The following is a 22,184-nucleotide window of genomic DNA, read 5'->3' as shown; positions in this document are numbered from 1 at the left end:
ACAGAAAGAGATTGAGAGAGGCAGAGACACAGGCGGAGGGAGAAGCAGGCTCCATGCAGGGAGCCTGACATGGGACTCAATCCCGGGACTCCAGGATCACTCCCTGAGACGAAGGCAGGCGCTTTATCCGCTGAGCCACCAAGGGTCCCTGGAGTTTCTTCTATAAGGGCACTAATCCCCTTCATGAAGGCTCTGCCTTCATGACCTAATCACGCCTTAAAGGTTATGCCTTCTAATACCATCACCTTGCGGGTTAGAATTTCAACATATGAGTTGGGAGGAATCACAAACATTTAGTCCACAGAAGAACTGCAGAATTATCTTCTCTCTTTAATGGTCCAGGAATAAAAATATGAATAAGGAGTTGGGATATCAAAGCTAAGAAACAAAAATCTATCACTTGCTACTGATGGTCTGGGAAGGAAAAAGACAATTCTAGAGATGTGTCCAATTTATTAGGCTCATTTCAACCTTTGCTTATGCAGGTTGTACATTGTTCACAAAGTGGCAGCCCCTGGCTATGCCTCATCTTTAGGCTCAGAGCTTTACTCATGATGAGATAGTAGATGGGAACATGTCTGCTCAGACAATGACTGTTCCCACTGCCGTGGACTCATTTTTCAGGAACAAGAAGTTCATGGCCAGTGTGTGGGCTGGGCCACATGACCTCTCCCAGCAGGAAGCCTCAAAATTGTCTAGCCATACTCGGAGACCAACAGTGTAGAGAAGAAGTAAGCCTATCTTGTTCTTGTTTTGTGATGACCTCTATTGGACTGGTGCTCTAGATAACATACTCATTAAGAATTGGAGGAGCAGAAAGACCTAGAAGAAAGCAGAGGCAGAGAAAGAAGCAAAAGCTGTCTCTATCATTTAATCGGCTTGTTAAGTTCCAGGACTTTACATTAAAAAAAGAATAGTTGCTTAGGCTATTATTAAAAAGGAACAATAAAACTTTAGCTGAAGAATGGTTGGTTAGCAAAAGCAATTCCAGGATAAAAGTTGGGGACAGCATGCTGGGTTAAAATACTTTCCCTGCAAATAAAGTTCACTGACACTTTTCAAAGAGTTTGGCTTCAGCTTGCACCTGCAGCTGGTTATATGTATAAATTTTTGCTCATGGTCATTACTATTATTAATGTATAGCATTTTGGATGTTTCAGAGTTCCAGTTGCATGGATTTATTAGGGTATGCTCTCCTGTACGGAAGGTGTGCGTTGCTACAGATCTTCCCTTTTGCAGAAAAGAAAGTCCAGCAAACCAGTGGCACTGATACAGCCAGAAATTGTTTATGGTGCTTCTTTTCCCCAGGATACATTTCAAATTGGTCTAGGAGTAGGGGCAGCATGGAAGTTGGGGGATGGAAAGAGCACAAGATATAAAGTCAGGAGGTTTTGTTTCTAGTCTAAGTTCTGTTACCAAATAGCATGGTGACCTCAACAAGTCTTATCCCTGCTTCATCTCTGTAGAAAAAAAGGGATGAACTCATTGATTTCTGAAGTTCCCTTCCAATTCTGACTTAGGACATTTTGTCCTTTTCCCCTCTGGAGAAAAGAAACTTATTTCACATGGTGGTGGACCCAGGAAATCACTCTCAGTGAGTAAATTACCCTCTACTCCCTGCTGTGGGAATCACAACCTCACAACAATTAAAGCTGATAGTGTTTTTGCATGATAAAACTACCAACATAAACAGAACACTTACCAAGAGCTAATGGCATGATCAATCAACACAGAAGATCTCATTTTATCATCCTATTTGTGAAAGATTCATTCTTTCATTCATTCACTCATTGATTCATTCATGTAACAAATAATGATTAAGTACCCACCGTGGTCCTGCCACAACGAAGGGAATAAAACAAAGACAGGGCAGAGTAGTCCCTGCCATCCTAGAGCATACAACTGAATGGAGGACATAGATTTTTTTATTTTTTATTTTATTTTATTTTTTTTCAAAATTTGAATTAACTTTATTTCCCCTACAGTCAATAACTTCTCTGCAATTTTTTAAAAAGAAATCAGTACAATTAAGCAGAAGAAACAAATATGGTAAGGAGCTTTAGGAAGCTGTGGGAATATTTGTCAAGGGAAGTCCAATCAAATCTAAGGGTTAGGAAAGGTGCTCCTGTGGAAGCAGGTATTTAAGCAGAGCCCTGAAGGATGGAGCATAGCTAGTGAGCTGAAGGGATGTGTGGTGGGAGCACAGAGGGTGAAAGTCATTTATCCAAGTGTGTAAATCACCCGAGAGGTAGAGGCATCTGCCACAAGTAACAGGATCTTAACGGGCAGTTCAAAGGGAAGAAGGAGAACATTTGAAACAGGAAAAGATGGAAAGTCTGATTCTGCCCTTTGGAGAGACTGATGGATTCAAACAGGATGTATCAGACAAGTTCTTAGTTGCTAAGCAATGGATCTTGACTCCAGAGGATATATAGAACAAAGCATACTTATTTAAAAAGATATTGGGCAGGGATCCTCTTTTGTAGTCAAAATGGAATGAGGGAGACTGAATTCATTCTCCTGAAGCAACTAAAAAACTAACAAAATATATTAAACAACAGTTTTTAAAACACTGAATATCAGGCAATGAAGGACAGTGATCCCTGGGAGACAAAGGAGCCCTATGATTGCCCCAACTTACTGCCTGGAGAGAGTTTCCAGGCTGTGGCACAGGGAAAGACAAACTGTTAGAGACCTGTGGATTCCTGAGTTGAAGAGATGGATTTGAAAATCTGTGGAGACTGAAGAAACTAGCATTCATTGGATAGAATGCCAGAGAACAGAGAGCCTTCCAGAAGAATTCCAGAAACCAACACTGGGTCCCTTGCAAATATTGAGCTGATTAGTGATCATTGTATGTGTATGAATTTACTATTCAAATCCTCCCCTCCCCCTGCTAAACAAAATCCGACTGAAAAAATTAAAGATGACATACCCAGTATACATTTAGGGTTGGGAAAAGTGTCCATTAGACTGGAAAACATTTTGCTTTACAGGGCCTTGGATGGAATGCACTAAAGTGTCTTACATCAGTTCTGGAAAATAAATATCTCTGGATTATGTACATCTCTGGCCCCACATGACAAATGTTAACAGCAAGATCCAAGAGGATCAAACTATTTTGAGGTAACTTAACTGTATCACAAAACAAAGCTCAAGAATATTTACAGAAATATAAAAATATCAAATAGCCATGAAGGTGAAATGTGTAGTGTCTGGCATTCAAGCAGAAATAACCAGGCATGCAAAGAAACAGGAAAATATAACCTGAAATGAATCAGCAATCGATCAAAACCAACTCAGGGTTGACACAGATGTTAGAATTAGGAGATAAGAATATCAAAAGAGTTATTATATGCATTCCATATTTAAAAAATTAAGTAAGGATGTACATGGGAGTTTAAAAATGACTCAAATTGAACTCCAAAAAGGAAAACTAGTGTGAGATGAAAAAATACTTTGGATGAGATTAGATGTTGGAGAAGAAAGGATTAGTGAACTTGAAGATATCAATAGAAATTTTCAAAGTGAAGCACTGAAGGAAAAATTATTTTTTTCTTAAATGAAGAAAATATTTGTGAGCAGTGGGAAAACTTTAGAGACTGAATATAACAGAAATAAGAATCCCCAAAAGAGAGGAAAAGTGGGGAAAAGAGAAACATATTAAAGAAATGATGTCTGCAAATTTTCCTAATTTCATGATAAGTGATAAATCCAGAGAGCCAAGAAGCTCAACAAAAACCAAGCACACAGAGACTAAAGAAAACCACACCAAAGCATATCATAATCAGATTGCTCAAAAGTTAAAAAAGGGTTTTTTATTGAGTAAAAAAAATCTTAAAAGTGGCTAGAGAAAAGCGTCACATTTTCTATAGAGCACGAAAGGTATGAATCATCACAGATTTTTTGTCAGAAGCCATGTAAGTGACAAGGGAGTAGAACAACATCTTTATAGAGCTGAAAGAAAAAAGAAATCTGTCAACCTAGAGTTCTATGCCATAAAGAATGTCTTTCCCGAACAAAGGTGAAATCTGAAAATGTCAGATATACAAATGCAAAAAGAATTCATCATCAGCAGACATTCACTACAAAAAAGATTTAAAATAAGTTCTTTGGGCAGAAAGAAAGATACCAGATGAAAATGTGGATCTTGACAAAGGAATGAAGATCTTGGAAAATTATAAGTAGGTGGGGCTTTCCCCCGCCATGGAATTTAAATGTTTTTAAACAGTAATTTGACTATTTAAACCAAACAATAACAATTTAGTATGAGGCTTGTGGCATGTGTGAAAGTAAAATGTATGACAGCCAACGTCTGGGAAGGAAGAAGTAAAAGCATACTATTGAAAAAAATCTTGTAACATAAATGGAATAGTATAATATCACTTGAAGGAAAATTGCAGTGAATTAAAGATGAATGCTATGAACTCTAAGCCACTAAAATAATAGCAAGGAGTTAGGACTAATAAACCAAGAAAAGAGGGTCACCTTGATGACTCAGTTGGTTAAGCATCTTGCCTTCGGCACAGGTCATGGTCTCCCTCTCCCTGTGCTGCTCCCCCTGCTAACGTGCTCTCACTCTGTCAAATAAATATATAAAATCTTAATAAATTTTTTTAAGAAAAGAGATAAAGTGAAATAACAAAAACAGTTCGTCTAAAAATGAGGACAGAAAAGTAGAGGAAACGGGGGAGCAAGGAATAGAAAACACATAATAAGAAAGATGATGGACTCAAATCTAACCACATCGTTAAGTACATTAAATGTAAATGATATAAACACCCCAATTAAAAGCAAGCATTGACAGATTGGATATCCTGCCTACAAGAAACATATTTTATATATAAATACACAAAGGGGTTGAAGGTGAAAGGGTGGAAGAGATGTACTATGCCGACACCAATGGGAAGAAAGTTGGAATGGCTACATCACTATTGGACAAAGCAGATTTCAGAGCAAAGAGTACTATAAGAAATAAAGGTTGACAAACATTATATGTTCTCATTCATTTGGGGAATATAAATTATAGTGAAAGGGAATAGAAGAGAAGGGAGAAGAAATGGGTAGGAAATATCAGAAAGGGAGATAGAACATGAAGACTCCTAACTCTAGGAAATGAACTAGGGGTGGTGGAAGGGGAGGAGGGCGAGGGGTGGGGTTGAATGGGTGACGGGCACTGAGGGGGGCACTTGACAGGATGAGCACTGGGTGTTATTCTGTATGTTGGCAAATTGAACACCAATAAAAAATAAATTTATTATTAAAAAAGAAATAAAGGTCATTTCCTAATGAAAAAAATGGCCATTTCATTAAAGGACATAATGATCCTAGCTGTCCAGGTATCTAATAATAGAACTTTGAATTGTATGAGCAGAACTGATGGAACTGCAAGGAGAGCTGAGAAATCCACACTGAGAGAGATTTGAGTACCCTTCTGTCAACAACTGATTGAAGCAGTAAACAGAAAATCACGAAGGATAGGGAAGATCTAAATAATACTGTTCACTAACTGGATCTTATTGACGTTTAGGGGAGACACTGCCCAACAACAGAATGCGTATTATTTTTTAAGGACCCATAGTACATTTTCTAGGAACCATATTCTGGGCCATAGGAAATTCTCAATAAATTTAAATGGATTCAAGTCACACAAAGTATGTTCTTTGACCAAAAGGGAATTAAATTAGAAAAAAAAAAAGACAGGATGGTATCTGGAGAATCACCAAATATTTAGAAACTAAATAACAGACTTCTCTATGAAGTAATGATTAAAAAGAAATCAAAAGGAAAATGTTCCAAGTGAACAAAAATACAAATGCAGCCCATCAAATTTAATAATATGCCATTAAACAGCACTTAGAGATGAATGTATGGCACTGAACACCTATATTGGAGAAGAAGGAAGGTCTCCAGCAAAAGACCTCATCTTTTGAAAACCAACAAAAAAGAGTAAATAAAACCCATTATAAGAAAAAGAAAGGAAGTGTATGGAATGATGTCAGCAAGATAGCAGAATAAGAGATTCTGGTCCTCACTCCCTCGCCCTAATCACCCCCACCTCCAGCCCAGGAAAAACACTAATTTTGGCAACCACCACGCGGTGAGAATGCTTTTGTGGGGGATTCTGGAGTTTAGCTGAGATTCCAGCACCCTGTTGGTGCTAAAAATCTCAGTGGACCCAATGAAGAGTTTAAGAACAAAGAACAACTTCACCCATGTCAACCCTCCCCAAAGTACACATCTTGGTGCCAAAAGAGGCCTCCTCAGCCTGTGATTTCTCCCATAGGGGAAGATGAGAGCAAAGTGAGCACCTGGTCTCCCCAGCCTTGCAGGATGATGCCCAGGAGGCCCATTTCAGCCCTGCCCCATGCAGAACACGGAGGGGGTGAGCACGGCTGCATCAGCTGGGGGCAGTCAGGAACAGTCAGGAGCAGAGAGAAAGGGTTGCGAATCACAGCAGCCAGCCTGTGGATCTCAGCAGCTGGCCCAAATCCTCCCAACTGACTTTGCAGACTTTAAGAGGCTTGCCCCTGAATCCCTCAGGATAACTTGCCTCTGGACCTCCCAGCCAGCCAGGGCGTACCCCCAGCACCCTGCAAGCCCCAGTACACGGCACTCTGATGTCTCTGCAGATGTTGCTAGTGAGCCCCCAAAGCCTGTAGATCTCACTCTGATAGGTTCTTAGCAGCTAAATGCACTCAGCTGGCCTGGCCTGGGACAAGGTGCAACTTTGAATATCTCAGGGCTCTGCCCTAGGACAAGTAACCAGTGGGTCCTCAGCACCCACCTGGCTTTGTGGGAACAGGAGAAGGGACACAATCCTGAGATGTTTTCCTATAAGGGGAGACAAGGGGAGTAGAGCTGGCTCGTCCATGGAGGAGATCTGAGAACTGGTGGCTTTCCATGAGGGCAAGGGGCTGGTGTCTGAACGAACAAGCAGACAGTGGTCTCACTGCAAGGTGAGAAAAGCCCTCAAATCGACAGATAAAGATGCACATTTCTCCCAGGGGCATATCCATCTCTAAGCCAGAAGGACAAATAAGGTCAGAGAAAAAAATAGAAAGATCAGACCCAGATAAAAATGTAACCTTTCTTTGAGCCCAGGTGATGCTTACCATCAGCTCAGAGGCCTTCAAGGGGTGCGCTCTGGGTGCTGTGAACTTATGATGTGTTTATAACCAAGTTTAATTGAACGGAAGCCTGAGGGTTTTAGGAGAACTCCGAAGAAGGCCGTCCCGAACGGGTCCCAGGTTTCCTCTCATGGGAAGATTACGTTGCTCCAACAAACATTTTGACCCCAGAGCACATTCCCCCTACCTCTTGATATCCAGCCTGTCTTTTCTCCATCCAGACTTTTTTAGGTTGATGACTCCAGAGAGAGCCCACTGCTTCAGACATTCCTCGGGAAAAACATGCCAGCTGCCTTTAGCTCAGATCAACATTACGCTTCTGATTTAAGCCTGAAAAAGAGAGTCTATTTTGACTTTTTTTCCCCCCTGTAAGTAAAAAGCGATCATTTGATGATGGTTCCTCGTGCAATTCAAAAAGAAAATTATTAGATGTATGTAGGCAAGTCCCAGCTTGTAATGCCAGTTTCTGCGAAGATGTAGAATGTATCAAAGAAATATATTGCTAGGAATTTTCTGTTTGTTTTTAGTATCTAATGTGTACTGGGTTTGCGGGAGGTGAGGGTGTCTATACGTGTGTTTCCATGTAGAGGAGAAAGTGCAAAGTTATTAACATTTTCATCTGCAGCAACTGATTGAAATTGCGTTCATTGACTCACTTCCAGGGCGCTGGTTGGCAACGTCTTTGGAAAAGCACATCGTGAATACGAAGTTGTCTTGCTGGGGTGGCGGGGCAGTGGTGGGCCCACTTCTGGGACAAGGGTTTCGAGGGGTGCTTTTAAAGGGGGCTTGGCTTGGATTGGAGGGCCCTCCAGGCTCTGGCGAAGGGTTTGACAACAGTTAATAGGTCACACTCTGGCTTGTCACATCCTCAGGAAAAGCTGCTCTGTTTTCTAAGTCCACGAGTGACAGGATTATTGTGTAAGTGCTTCCGAAATGCTTTCATCTTGACTGTTTTTGTCTGAAGCTGTTGGAAGGGGCTTTGCCAAGAAAAGCAAAGAATAAAATCGAAACATGCCCTGTGCTAATGTCGCTAATGTCTTCGTTTTCATGAACGCGGCGCCGGGGACTTCAGCTCTAACCCGGGTGACCTGGAGGGGCTGGGGGGCTGGGGCCGAAGCGCCCACAGCTGAAGGGGACAGAGGACACTAACCACTCACCACCCGCGCAGAGCCGCCCCGCCTGGAGGTTTTCCACTCCAGCCAGGAGGGTCCTAACCTCTGCGGTGCCAGACTCGTCCCCAGGGCTCATGCTGGGCCAGTGCAGCCACCCAGTTTTGAGTATGCCCCGTGGGATGCGTGCATTTTGTCCACCATCCCTCCTCTTCAGAGGCTCGATGCTCTCTGGGTGTTCCTCTCTCCATCCCAACACGGACCCCGAGGGTTTCCTACGTGTGGCCCTGGACCCCTTGCACCAACATCAACAGGCACAGGCATAGAAAGGGAAGATTCTGGGTGCAGGGGATCCAGTTTTCTTAAGCACACTGAGGTTTGAGGACCCCCAAGAAGACTGAGAGGTCTGCTTTGGTTTCTTTTTCCAATCCTGCCATGTGTGCTTCTCCCCCGGTCCCCAAACTGGAAACTGGGACACCGGGGGCCCAGAACATAGGCCCCTTCACATCTAACCATCTCCTGGGGCTCGGAGGAAGCATTTTGATGAACATCTTTGGTAATCAGGACTGGCCTCCTCATCGTCTGTCCTGTCCTTTGTCTGTCCCCAACACTGACCTGGGATGGGCTTATATAATCCTGTTCCACTTCCGCCTGCCTGCCTTCCACAGTGGGACAAGGGGTACCCCTCTTTGGTTGTGAACTTTTGTCTTTGATGTTTTTTTTTATTTCTCTTTTTTTTCCTTTTTTTTTAAGCTCTATTTACTCATTTTAGAGAGTGAGCATGAGTAGGGGGAGGGCCAGAGGGAGAGGGAGAGAAGCTGACTCTCTGCTGAGTGAGGACCCTGATGTGGGGCCCAATTCCATGACCATGGAATCTCAACCCAAGCTGAAATCGAAAGTCGGAAGCCCAATAGACTGAGCCACCCAGGGGCCCCTGGACATTTCTCCTTCTTTCCTTGTTATAGCTTCTATTCCAGCCAGGAATGTCAGAGTCTCTGTAGTGACAAATCCATCCAGAAAGTACATTCTGGCCGGGGCCCACTGATGGTGAGATGTGGGATGTGTCTTCGGCATCTCTCTACCTCCTCTCTGACGCTTGTCCTGCATCCTCACAATCATTGCTGTGACAGACCAGTGCACTTGGAACACTCGCCTCTCTCCTTCCCCTTCCCCTCTTAAAGCTTACACATCCCGGGTGCCAGTCCCTCCGGGCTCTCTCAGGAGCGAAGCTTAAAGTAGAACAGCTTATAAACCATTTGTGTCCTACCTTCTCCCCAGACACTTGAGAATGTCAACGGGGGCTCTCAGTGCTTTGAGTTAAAGGCTGGGAGCAATGTTGGCCTTTTAGGTTCCTAGGAGACCAGGAGGAGAAAGAATTTGGAACCCTGGAAGGAATATAAGGGCTGCTGTCCAGTGTCTTTTACATCACGCTTTGAGGTGGCTGTCCAGGAAACTACTGCCTTGAGAAAACTGCAGTAAGTCCAGTACACTTGGCACGATTTCTAAGAAAACCAGTGCAGCTTTTAGAATGCTCAAGAATTAGCCTCAGCCCCAAAGTGTGTGTGCGTGTGTGTGTGTGTGTGTGTGGTGTCACTGTGCACAGTTGTGCAAGTTGCAAACTGCAGAAGGGCTCTGTGTAAGGAGGCACATTCACGGGGCAAGCATTGATGCATATATTTATTGTCACAATCTGCCAGCAGATGTGTCTGATTCTTCCAGAGTCAGTAGATTCCGATAATGCGTTAAAGATGGAAGTGAAGTGTCTTTGAGGCAGAGGCTGATGTTTAATATGGAGATGAGAGAGGCCAGTGCAGGTTTCAATGAGAGACAGAGACAGCTTCCAACTTGTTCCTTTGGACTCTTTCCAACTTTGTGTCGGTCATTCGTTCCTGATCTCCTGCCCTAGACCCTCAGACTTGGCTGATGTGGAAACAGCCATCTCCAGTCTGTTTCACCAGCTCATGGGCTGCCTGGCTCTCCCCCACCCCTCCTGAGGTCCTGCTTGTCTGCTGGAAGCCCCCCACCTGGGCTGGCCCCGCGGCCCCCGGTCTCCCCATGCCAGACCCTCCAGCCCTGTTTCAATTCCTGGGAAATGCCCTCTGCTCCCTCTGCATCCTGCCACCAACATCGGTGATGGTCCTTGCTAACCACCTGGGAATGCCCCCCTGGTATCCCCATCCTGCTCTTCTTTCTTTCTTACTTTAAATGTATGTATGTATGTATGTATGTATGTATTTATTTATTTGAAAGTGGGATAGGGAGGGGCAGAGGGAGAGAGAATCTCAAGCAGACTCCCCGCTGAGCACAGAGCCCAGCATAGGGCTCCATTCAATGACCCCGAGATCACGACCTGATCTGAAATCAAGAGTTAGTCTCTTAACCAACTGAGACGTCCAGGTGCCCCTGTCCTGCCTTTTCTTTTCTTTGCTCTTCTTTCTTTTTTCTTTTTTCCTTTTCTTTTTAAAGATGAGTCTATTTACTCATGAGATACACAGAAAGAAAGACAGAGACATAGGCAGAGGGAGAAGCAGGCTCCTCGCAGGGATTCCAGTCGATTCCAGGACCCCGGGATCATGACCTGAGCCGAAGGCAGATGCTCAACCCCTGAGCCACTCAGTCACCCCTGTCCTGCTTTTCCTCTATTTCTAAATTCCACCCAACTTTCAAGACCCTGTATACATAACCCATCTTCCATCAAGTCTTCCTAGAAGACTTGATGTCCTCTTTCCCTCATCCCATCCATAAAGAATAATCTTCCTGTATCTGCTGTTCCATAGCCCTTTGTCTATTTTTTTCTTACATCATGGATCAGTGGGTACCTTGGGTTGGTTCTGAACCTGAACCAACTCTCCAGTTCCTCAGAACAGGGATAAGGGCCATGTTATATTTGTGGCTCCCAAGGGGCCGTGCACAGTGTCTTATACCCAGCAGGTTCTTAGCAAGGACTTGGCAGGTGAATACTGGATTAGCTGGGGTAGTTGGGAATAGATTATATTCTCTCTGACTCCTTGACTAACTGTGATCATGTGGTTATATTTTCTTTTTTCCTTTGCCATGAAGAAACTGAGGCATTCTCTACAGGTTAGAAACCCAAGAGAACTCTGCCCAGTAATATCACACAGACCTACTTATATCTTGTAGCCAGATAAAAGCATGATGGTTGTATTAGTGTGGGTTCTCCAGAGAAACAGAGCCCATGGGATAGATACAGATAGAAAGACTTTATTTATTTATTTATTTATTTATGTATTTATGTATTTAATTTTAAAGATTTATTTATTTATTTAATTTTTAAAGATTTTATTCACTTGTTTGAGAGAGAGAGAGAGAATGAACACGATCAAAGAGGGGGAGAAGCAGACTCCCCATTGAGCCGGGAGCATGACTCGGGATTCCATCTCAGGACCCTGAGATCATAACCTGAGCCAAAGGCAGATGCTTAACTGACCGAGCCACCCAGGCACCCCAAAAGACATTTATTATGAGGGATTGGCTCACACAATTCTAGAGGCTGGGAAATCTCACTGCCTGCTGTCTGCTAGCTGGAGGCCTGGGAAAGTTTGTGGCATAGATCCCCAAGGCCAGAGAACCAAGTGACCTAATGGTGTCAAGTCCTGGTCCGACTTCGAAGGCCCGAGAACTAGGTGTGCCGATGTTTGTGGACAGAAGATTGATGTCCCAGCTCAAGCAGAGAACAAATTGCCCTTCCTCTGCCTTTTTTGCTCGATCCAGGCCCTCAACAGAAGTGAAGATGCCCAGCGACATGGAGGAGGGCCATCCTCTTTACTCTTTGTATCGATCCAAATCCTAATCTCTTCCAGAAACACCATCACAGGCACACCCAGAAATAATCTTTTACCACCTATCTGGGCATGTCTTAGACCAGGCGAGCTGACACATAAAGTCAACCATAACAGTGACTTTAAGGGATAAAAATAAGCCGAAGGCACAGAAATGTTATGTGGCTCAATTACATTCTTTAGCATGATGAAATTTGGATACATCTGAGTTCTAGTTAGTGATGCCAATCCACTCGAGGCGTCTGTTTTCAGGATGACACACTGGTGAAGGCTCAGAGCCCCACAGCTCCACTTGCTGTGTCTCTGCAACACCGAGCAGGATAAAGCAGCATAAACATAGTGATGCTCCTGGGTGGCCACCCAGCTTTGTGGAGCTGGAGAAAGAAGAGGGCAATCGAGAGAGTACATTGGGAAGAATCCTGCATGAGAGAAGCCTTTCAGGTTTCAGATCGAGATGAGATGTTAAGGGAAAGTGAGCAAGCAACAGGGTGGATTTTGGTCCGGATCCTTAAAATTCTTACAGGAGGGATCCCTGGGTGGCGCAGCGGTTTGGCGCCTGCCTTTGGCCCAGGGCGCGATCCTGGAGACCCGGGATCGAATCCCACGTCGGGCTCCCGGTGCATGGAGCCTGCTTCTCCCTCTGCCTGTGTCTCTGCCTCTCTCTCTCTCTGTATGACTATCATAAATAAATAAAAAATATATAAAAAAAAAATTCTTACAGGAATATTACAAGAGACATGAAAAATTCAAAGCATGCCACGCCTCAATGAATGGAACCATGTCAGCTGATTTAAGAGCTGCAGAGTTATTGATCATTTTCTTTCTAGCTCATGGAATTAGTTGGCTTTGGATTATGTCTTTGTTAAGGTGAAGTGGAATGTTTTAGTTATCTGGGGAGAGGCCAGAAAAATCACCCTGCTTAGGCCACGTCCTCTCACCTTGCATCGTGCCTCAATTGTCACAGAATGTTCTATCTGGAAAGAAACCTAAAAATTTTCTTCTGTGTTGGTAACGATTTTAGTAGGCAAATGGCTTTTTTTTTTTTTTTCAAATTGTAAACCTCATTTCCTTTCAAGGGCATTCCAGCTTGGAGTTAACATTGCTCACTCATGTGTGTAGTGCTAGGAGAACACCTTGGAATTGGTAGCAAATCAGTGGGATGTACAATTGCCCAACTTTTCACAACACATTAGAGAAGTTGTTGCAGCACAGAGAAGCTTAGGTCCTCGATAATTTCTGGGAAGAATATCCCAGGGTCTTTACAAAAGCTTTAAGAATAGCGTGTCTTCAAGATTACCTATGTTACATCATCTGTTTGGGGTGCTAAACTGAGCCTTTAATGAGAGCTCATATCATTGATGGGTCTGATTAGAAAGTTCTCCTGTAGAACTTTAGGACCAGGAGGGACCCTCCAGATCACCTTTTCTCCCTTCTGTCACTTTCAAATCTGCTCATCTTCCAGCATCTCTAGCTCAGGAAATAACTTGCTTTCACCCTGTTGCACCCAACTCTCCCTCAACAAGTATCCGATCAAACACCAAGTCCCATTACATCCTGCATCTACTTCTCCCTCTACACATTCATCCTCATAGTCTGAGCACCACCATCACCACCATCTGCATCCTCAGCTCTAGCCACAGCCTCCCAGGTGCTCTCTCTGTTTCTGCTTATCTTCTCCTTGCTCCCCATCCATTCTCCATGTGGCAGCAAGGATAACAATGCAAGACACCAACTTAAATGTATTTTACCCCGGCTTAAAGCCCTTCAGTGGGTTCTTCTGTGACACTTTAGCATGGCCTCCAAGACCCAATACTGTGTGGCCCCACACCTACTCTGACTGTATCACTTATCAAGCACCCCACCCTCACTATATCTAAGCCACGGAGACTTTCATTCTGTTCCCCAAATGGCTCAAGACCTCCATTCATACTGTCCTTTCTACCCAGGACTACATAGAGCCTCTAACTTTGTCTCAGCCCTTACACTCTTCTCTACGACTTGCCAGATCAGCCCATTTTCAATCTTTAGTTTCATTTTAAATGTTGGGTCCTCAGAAAGACCTCTCTGATCCCCGAGATTAGAGTCCTTCTGTTAGATGTACTGAGAGCTAGAGCAACACATTTTTTCTCTAGAGGTTCAGAGAATATATTTTTGGCTTTGCTGACCATATGATCTCTCTAGGAATTATTCAACCCTGCAATTGTAGAAGAAATCAGCCATAGACATGTGAAAAATAAGCATGATTGTATTTCAATAAAATTTTATTTACAAAACAGACAGAGGGCCTAGATTGGGTTCACAGGCCATAACTGGCCATCCCATGCCTTAGAGCATCCTATCCTTTTGTTTCATAGGATTTGTGATAACATGTAATAAAGGCCTTATATCTGAGTGATAATGGGTTCATGTCTATCATTGTTTTTTGGAATTCTTTTCAATAAGGTCAGAGATCAAACCTGCTCTTTAGCATGCAGAGGGGACAGCAGGCACTCAAATAAAATGTGTGACTCAAGCCAAGCTCATTTGTCCAATCAGACTGTATCCCAAATCTTTAGTTTGAGCAATAAGAAAGAGACCTGTGGAGGACTACAACCTGAGTGTAGATACAAACTGGAACTTTGGCAACTTTGTTGGTATCATGCAGAGCCTGAGAATGGAGTCAGCACTAGGGGAGTAGGTCTGAAAAATGGAGAGAAAAAATTATATTGTGACTACATCATTTAGCCCTGGATCAAGCCTTACCTGACTTCGTCTGTTTAGCTTTGACTATGAAGTTACATGAACCAATGTATTCCCATTTTTTACTAAACACAACTAAATTAAACTTTTTATCATATGCAATGGAAAATAATTACATAAGGCCTGATATTTTCGCACCTGTAAAATGAGGAAAATAAAACATACCATGAAGGGCTATCACAAGCATTAAATATATATATTAAAATATCTGAGTATTGCACATGACATTCAGTCATGTTTGTTAAATAAATGAGTACAGGTTTCCCCTGCTATCCGAAAATAGTGTTTCTATGAAAACTTTTTAAATAACTTTTTAAAAAGATTTTATTATTTATTTATTCATGAGAAAGAGAGAGAGAGAGAGAGAGAGAGAGAGAGAGGCAAGGACATAGGCAGAGACATAGAGGGAGAAGTAGGCTTCCCGCAAGGAGCCTGACGTGGGACTCGATACCAGGACCCCGGAATCATGACCTGAGCCAAAGGCAGACACTCAACCACTGAGCCACCCAGGTGCCCCTCTATGAAACCTTTTATAAAGCTTAAATTCAGGCTTAAAGCAAAGAAGTAATTGCCATTAATTTATATGAAAGATTTTTTGAGCATTCCTAGACCTGATACCTTAGCACACATTTTATTAATAAATTACTAATAAATACACAAAACAAATCTAGATAAAGCACAGTTCAATGCTCTGGCAGCTTTATGCTGAGATGCTGAGTGTCATTCCCAGGGGAAGGATCTTGGGGGTGCCACTCTTGCTTCTTAGGGGTACACAGCCTCTTTAATGGTGGTTGGCTGCAAAACAAATGCTGAACGCTATTTTCACGGTTTGCCTTATCTCATAAAAGCAAAAATCCCGTTTGGCTTTCTTCTGGTTAGTAGAAGCAGATACTAATGTAGGCCTTCCATAAAAGGGAATTAGCATAATGTGAACTTTTGAAAAGTGGAGGATACCTCTGATTATTCTTGCTAACAAACACATATAATTCTATAAAGGGTTATGTATAATAATATATCTTTACTATACCCCTCCTCCCATTTAAAATTTTGATTATAAAAAATCTTGTCATTATCGCCAGTTGATAAGCAATCAAAATGGAGCTCTCACTTTTTAAAAGACTTTATATATTTGAGAGAAAAAGAGCACACGGGGCGGAGGTGGGGGGGCAGAGGGAGAGGAAGAAGCAGGCTTCTGGCTGATCAGGGAGCCTGATAGGAAGCTCCATCCTAGGACCCTCCAAGGACCCAGAGATCACAATCTGAGCCGAAGGCAGACACTTAAATGACAGAGCCACCCAGGCACCCGGGAGCTATCATCTTAATATATAATACAAGTCACCACAAGAAGGGGATGCAAATTACAACTTGTTTTACCCACAATTTCAGGAATAGATCTCTCATGTAAAAAAGAGGGCTTGCCAACATGTCACCAAAGAAGATATGCAGATGGAAAATAAGCATATGAAAAGATGTTCAACATCCTATGTCATCAGGAAAACGCAAATTAAAACAACATAACACATATCCATTAGAATAGCCCAAATCCAAAACACTGACAACACCGGATGCTGACAAGGATGTTGAGCAATAGGAACTCTCATTTACTGCTGGTGGGAATGCAAATGGTGTGGCCACTTTGGACAACACTTCGGCAGGTTTTTTTTTTTTGTTGTTTGTTTGTTTTACAAAACTCTTGCCATGTGATCCAGCAGTCGTGATCCTTGGCATTTACACAAAATATCTGAAAACATATCCACAGGGACGCCTGGGTGGCTGAACGGTTGAGCATCTGCTTTTGGCTCAGGTCGTGATCCTGGGATCCGGGATCGAGTTCCACATCAGGCTCCCCACAGGGAGCCTGCTTCTCCCTTTGCCTACGTCTCTGCCTCTTTCTCTGAGTCTCTCATGAATAAATAAAATCTTTAAAAAAAATAAAGAAAAAAGAAAACATATCCACACAAAAACTGACACTGGGATGTTGACAGCAGCTTCACCCATAGTTACTAAAACTTGAAAGCAACCTAGATACCCTTCCTTAGGTGAATGCATAAATAAGCTGTGCTTCGTCCAGACAATGAAATAGTAGTCAGCACTAAAAAGCAATGGGCTATCAGGGCATGAAAAGACATAGAGGAAACTTAAATGCATATAACCAAGTGAAGGAAGCCAATCTGACAAGACTATGTACTATATGATTCCAACTCTATGACATTCTGGAAAAGGCAAAACTGTGGAGATAGTGAAAAGATTAGTAGCTGCCAAGGGCTGGGGGAGGGAGAGATGAGTGGGCAGAGCACAGAGGATTTTTAGGGCAATGAAAGGGATCCATATGATACTACAGTGGTGGATGCTTGTCATACATTTATCCAAACCCATAGAATGTGTAGGACCAAGAGTAAGAGTGAACCCCAATGTGAACTGCTGACTTTGGGTGATGATGTGTCAGTATAAGTTAATCAGTTGTAACAAATGCACCATTGTGGTTCAGGATGCCCATAGAGGGGGAGGTTGTGTGTATGGGGGGTAGGGGGTCTGTACAGGGGTTATATGGGAAATCTCTGTATTTTCCACTCAGTTTTGCTGTGGTTCTAAAATTCCTCTAAAATAAGTTTATTAATTAAAAAATAAGTCTATTTTTAAAAAGGAGCTTACTCATATAATGGTTGAAATAAAATTCATTCAAAAATCAGAATTCTCCTTAACATCCCCCCAAAATTCTTCCTCCAAGGCAGTATTTCTGAAAAAAAACAAAGGGGGGGGCGGGAGAAAAAAGAAAACAACTGACCAAATCTCCAAACATACCTGAGGTTGAGTGCATTATGTCTGGCACCAGCTTTTCAATCTTCATCATGAGTATGAAGAGAACAGAATTTGTTTCCTTTGTCTCGTGACCCAGGAACGTGAATAACTGTTGACAGATGCTTGCCAAGACATGAAAATAGTGGGAATGCATCTGACTCAAGGAGCAAATGATACAAAACTGAGAATAGAAGATGACAATACCTAAAATCTCTACTGGAGCCAATTTCTTCCTATGCTGCACCATCCACTGGCTCTTCACGCTTAGAATCAAACCCCCAGTCCTTCCCAGTAGTGAGAAGGCCCTGCATGAAGCTTTCTCCAAGCTACCTCTTCAACCTCATTTCCCACCACTCCCTCCCTTCCAGCCTGGCTTCTTTGCTTCTGCCTGAGGGCCTTTGCACATGCTGCCTTTGGTGCCTGGAAAACCCTTTTGCACTTGTATAACTTCCTGTCACTTTGTTCTATTGTCTGATCAAAATTTATTTCTGCGGAGAGGCCACTCTTGCCCACAAGACTTAAAATATCAACCTCCCTGCAACCTCTCTATTTCTCTTCCCTACTTGGTGTCTCTGCATAGCATGACTCATATATGCTACATATTGCTTTGTTTATTGGTTCCACGTCTGTCTTCCCCACCTGAATGTGAGCTCCTGGGGACAGAGTTCTCTGTCGTCTGGTTCCTTTATCCTCACTTCAATATCTTTAACAGTATCTGACACACAGCGACAACTCAATAAATATTTATTGATTAAATTTGTCACGACCAATTTCTATATGTCAACTTGGCAATCACATTAAATTCACTGTTTGGTTTTCTGACAATAAAAAGAAGTTTCAGTAACTACAAAGCTCTTTGGAACAGCTCACCTGTCTCCAATGACTCGGGCACAGGTGACCAAGAGTGCAATCTGTTTCATTTATTCCAGATCAAACTCAAACACTCATAATGTAAGGAATATCACATGCTTCCTCATGGAACTGCAGACATACTTTTCAAGAGGATTAGCTTATAAGAGTCAGATAATCCTCCTGGGTTGAATAAATAGATCTCATAGAAATTCCTGGGGCACCCTCTACATAAGGCCTTTCACTAAAATTAAATTAGCAACAAAATGAGCTTTTCTTGGGGTAAATTAAAGTGGGTTTTCTTTCACAAGCTGTTTTAAACGATCATGATCCAGGAGGCAGGGTCCTCCCTAAAATACACATAGTGTTTTAAATGTCTCATTTGGAACCATGTGTCCCCAAGCCCAGGGGAAGTGGGAAGGAAAAGAAGGCTGGAACTCCAAAGGGGCAGTAGTTTACAAAGAGAGGCAGATTGAGGACATATAAAAAAAGAACCTGAGAATTCCAGAGATTTAGGAAAACTGTGTGCCTCAATTGGCGTCTGTGACAATGTGAAACACACCAACCAGACGTGATGAATAAAATATGGGTATCTGTTGGCTGTCTCCTGAGCCCCCAACAAACAAACTGAGATTTTGATTATGTCACAGTCTAGCCGTGTTTGTCAATAGCTGTCACTTGGGCAGTGCCCTACCCCAGGGCACGTCCACAGAGCACACACGACGCTGAGGTTTGCTTCTTTCCTACAAAAATGTTGGTCCTGGTGAGGCCAGCTGAGCAGCCTCCTCTTGGGTGCAACGCTGTCTGCTCCCGACTGAATCACACACTGTGCAAATATTTTACTTTCATACATCATCTGTAGCAAGTGTAATACTGAGATTTAAAGGTAAATAGCTGGAGAAATTGCAGTTGAATTATCAGACTGACATTCCTACCGTGGCAAATCAAATCCCGCCGTGTGCAGCCCAAAGCAAATAGTGGTTTTAGTCAAAACCCTTCTTGCGGACTCCTTCAGACCGTATATACAAGGCTGAGATGTGGGTCAACAAACAATTAAATAAAAACATATTTTGTAGGGGTTACTCCCAGTTAAGAAACGGCACTCTATTTTAGCATGATCCATGTTCTTCTCACCACAAGGAATCAGAACTAAATTGGGGAGAATTAATGTACTTGGTAGGATTTAGAACAAGAAGGATAAACATGAATTGTAATGTCAGAGCACGTGTGGCTCAGACCTCAAGTTGCCTCTTTGCTATGACAATGAGCAATAGATGAAACGTGGGTGCCCAGACATGAAGGCAAAAATCAAGACGGAAAGCCATTCATTCGTTCATTCAATCCATCAGTCATGAGGTCATCCTGGTGCCAAGTTCTGTGCTGGGATTGGGAGATGTGAAGCAGCCCCTCTGCCCAGTTACTTACCTAAGTATTGGGACAAATGACACAAAGGAATCTAAGACTATGATGTGAAGCTGATTACTTATGCAGTAAACAGCAGAAGGATTCCCCAAGGAGAAAGGCTCCCAAGTGAATAAAAGCAAAGTCAGTTGGAGGCTTTGAGGGCGTAGCTGGGCTGGGGGTCCCCCAGCATGGGTTAGCGGTTGCTCTACTGGAAACGTCCATAAGCACAGAGGTGAGCATCTCTTACTCCCATGGGGCCACAGAGATGAAAGGTGTGTTGGTGTGTGGGGGTGGCTAGGTAGGCAGGGCACCCCATGAGGACTGTCAGTGGCCAAACTCCACAATGAAGTCAGCAGATTTATCACACAGGCCCAACCCGGAGCAGTCCGCGACATGGTGTCTGACTGGCATAGGCCTGGGTCACAGGTTTTATACTGATCCTCTGATCAAGACACCGGAAATCCACGAGCCGAGAGTGAGGGCAGGCTGGCTACCCAGAGAGGTCAGGCTGTGGTCCCCAGGAGAAAGCTGAATAGGAACTGGGCATAGAAACGTCAGATCTGTGCTGGGTCTGGGACAGCTGATTCAAGGTCACGTAGATGATCAGGACAGAGTAGGATTTGACACTTGGTCATCTGTCTGTGCTATCCTTCTTTTCTCTGTGTATTTGCTCTGCCTAATTCAGCTTATCATCCTAATAATAAGCGTCTATTTGTCCAAGAAGAGCTGGAAGTGTTATGTGTTGAGTATCTTATGCTCTGGCAACGAAGAAGTACATAAGGACGAAAACTTCCAGTGTTCTTTCAATCTCTTTTTATATCCCAGTACAGATAAATAAGACTTGGTCGTTACCCAATTCAAGTGTAGATCCAGGAAATAGCCAGATCTCCCAGCCTGGAAAAGGATTTAGAAGGCCCCCAGCACTTCTAAAGGAGCGAGGAGAGGGAGGGACACAGATACCTATAATGTCATCCAGTTCAGTTCTGTTCATTCCATAAGGAGTGACTGAGTACCTGCCTGGTTCCTAGCAGAATGGAGGCTGCAAAGAGTAAGGCATAGCCTCTGCCTCCTGGCAGAGTGAAGAAGACACATCAATAAGAAATCAGGGAAACAGCATAAGAGTGTTGGTGCAAGACTGCCTCCCAGGGCGGAAAGGGAAAAACCAGACACTCAGTTTCCCAGCCTCTCTTGAAACTGGGCTGAGGCATGTTGACCTAGACCCCAACAATTTTCTCTATAACCCTTTGTAATCTGCCCACCCCAAAATCTCCTATCCCAAATGATCTGCTTTCTGACACTAAGGGTTAGGTTGCACTTACTAAAGTTATATATAAATTTAATCACAGTATTTCTCTTTGTCTTCTACTCACCATATTTTGAGGTTCAGCCTCTAAATTTCTTTTACTCACCATATTTTGAGGTTTATCCATAGAGTTGAGTGTAACAGTAGTTCATTCTCTTTTATTCTTGAGTAGGATTCCTTTATATGGCTTATATACCACAGTTCGTTCACCCACTCATCTGTTGATAGACATTTGGGTTATTTCCAGTTTGGGGCTATTATAAATAATGCTTCTGTGAATATTCATGTGTTCTTCTTTCTAGGGATATGTTTTCATTTCTCTCCGGGAAACATCTAGGAATGGAGTGGCTGGATCATACACTGCGGTGTATGCTTCATGTTTTCAGGGATTGGCAACATTTTCCACATTAGTTATATCATTTTACCTTCCTGCCAGCCATGTATGGTTACCCTGAGTTCATGTTTCCTTGAGGGCTATTAATGTTGAGAACTTTTTCATGTGCTTATTTGTCATTTGTATGTCTTCTTGTGTAAAATGCCTGTCCACATTTCTTGCCCTTTTTATTGGGTTGTTTACTTCTCATTACAGAGTTTTGAGAAATCTTCATATATCCATTGATTTTCTCTATCGTGTTCTTTTTTTTTAAGATATATTTATTTATTTTAGAGAGTGACAGAAACAGAAGGGGCAGAGGGAGAGGGAGAGAGAGAATCTTCATGCAGATTCCCCACTGAGCAGGGAACCTGACACGGGGCTCAATCCCAGGGCCCTGGGATCACGACCTGAAATGAAATCAACAGTTGGCTGCCTAACCACCTAAGCCACCCAGACACCCCTATCATGTTCTGTTTTTTACTCCTTTGATTTCTATTCTGATCTTTATTTCTTTTTTTCTTACTGTGGGTTTAATTTACTCTTCTTTTTCCAGTTTCTGAAGATAGAAAGTGAGGTCATTGATTTGAGACTTTTCTTCTTTCATAATGTAAGTATTTCCACTATGAATTTCCCACTAAATACTGCTTTAGTGCATCCCTCAACTCCCAGAGTCCC

General features: G+C 42.9%; 2 long non-coding RNA genes across 3 annotated transcripts in view; one reads left to right on the top strand and one right to left on the bottom strand.

Moving 5' to 3' along the window:
* Nucleotides 1–25: 25 nt before the first annotated feature.
* LOC112672403 (uncharacterized) lies at nucleotides 26–9,616 on the bottom strand. 2 transcript variants are annotated; one of them, XR_003144260.3, is made up of 4 exons: nucleotides 9,507–9,616; nucleotides 7,116–7,460; nucleotides 4,489–4,580; nucleotides 26–822 (listed from the first exon to the last, which is right to left on the bottom strand). It is a non-coding gene; the product is annotated as an uncharacterized LOC112672403 (long non-coding RNA). The 2 variants fall into 2 exon arrangements; XR_003144263.3 differs by having other exon boundaries at nucleotides 7,318–7,460.
* The window catches only part of LOC118352685 (uncharacterized), a 27,418-nt gene continuing 14,644 nt past the window's right edge, over nucleotides 9,411–22,184 (top strand). The window contains exons 1-2 of the long non-coding RNA XR_007406934.1: nucleotides 9,411–9,714; nucleotides 22,063–22,116. This is a non-coding gene — a long non-coding RNA (uncharacterized LOC118352685). The remainder of the gene's footprint in view (nucleotides 9,715–22,062; nucleotides 22,117–22,184) is intronic.

This window comes from Canis lupus, chromosome 28, assembly GCF_003254725.2.
Source record: "Canis lupus dingo isolate Sandy chromosome 28, ASM325472v2, whole genome shotgun sequence".
NCBI classification, from domain to species: Eukaryota; Metazoa; Chordata; class Mammalia; order Carnivora; family Canidae; genus Canis; species Canis lupus.
The sequence above is the reverse complement of the archived record's forward strand: the minus strand, read 5'-3'. Positions and strand labels throughout refer to the sequence as shown.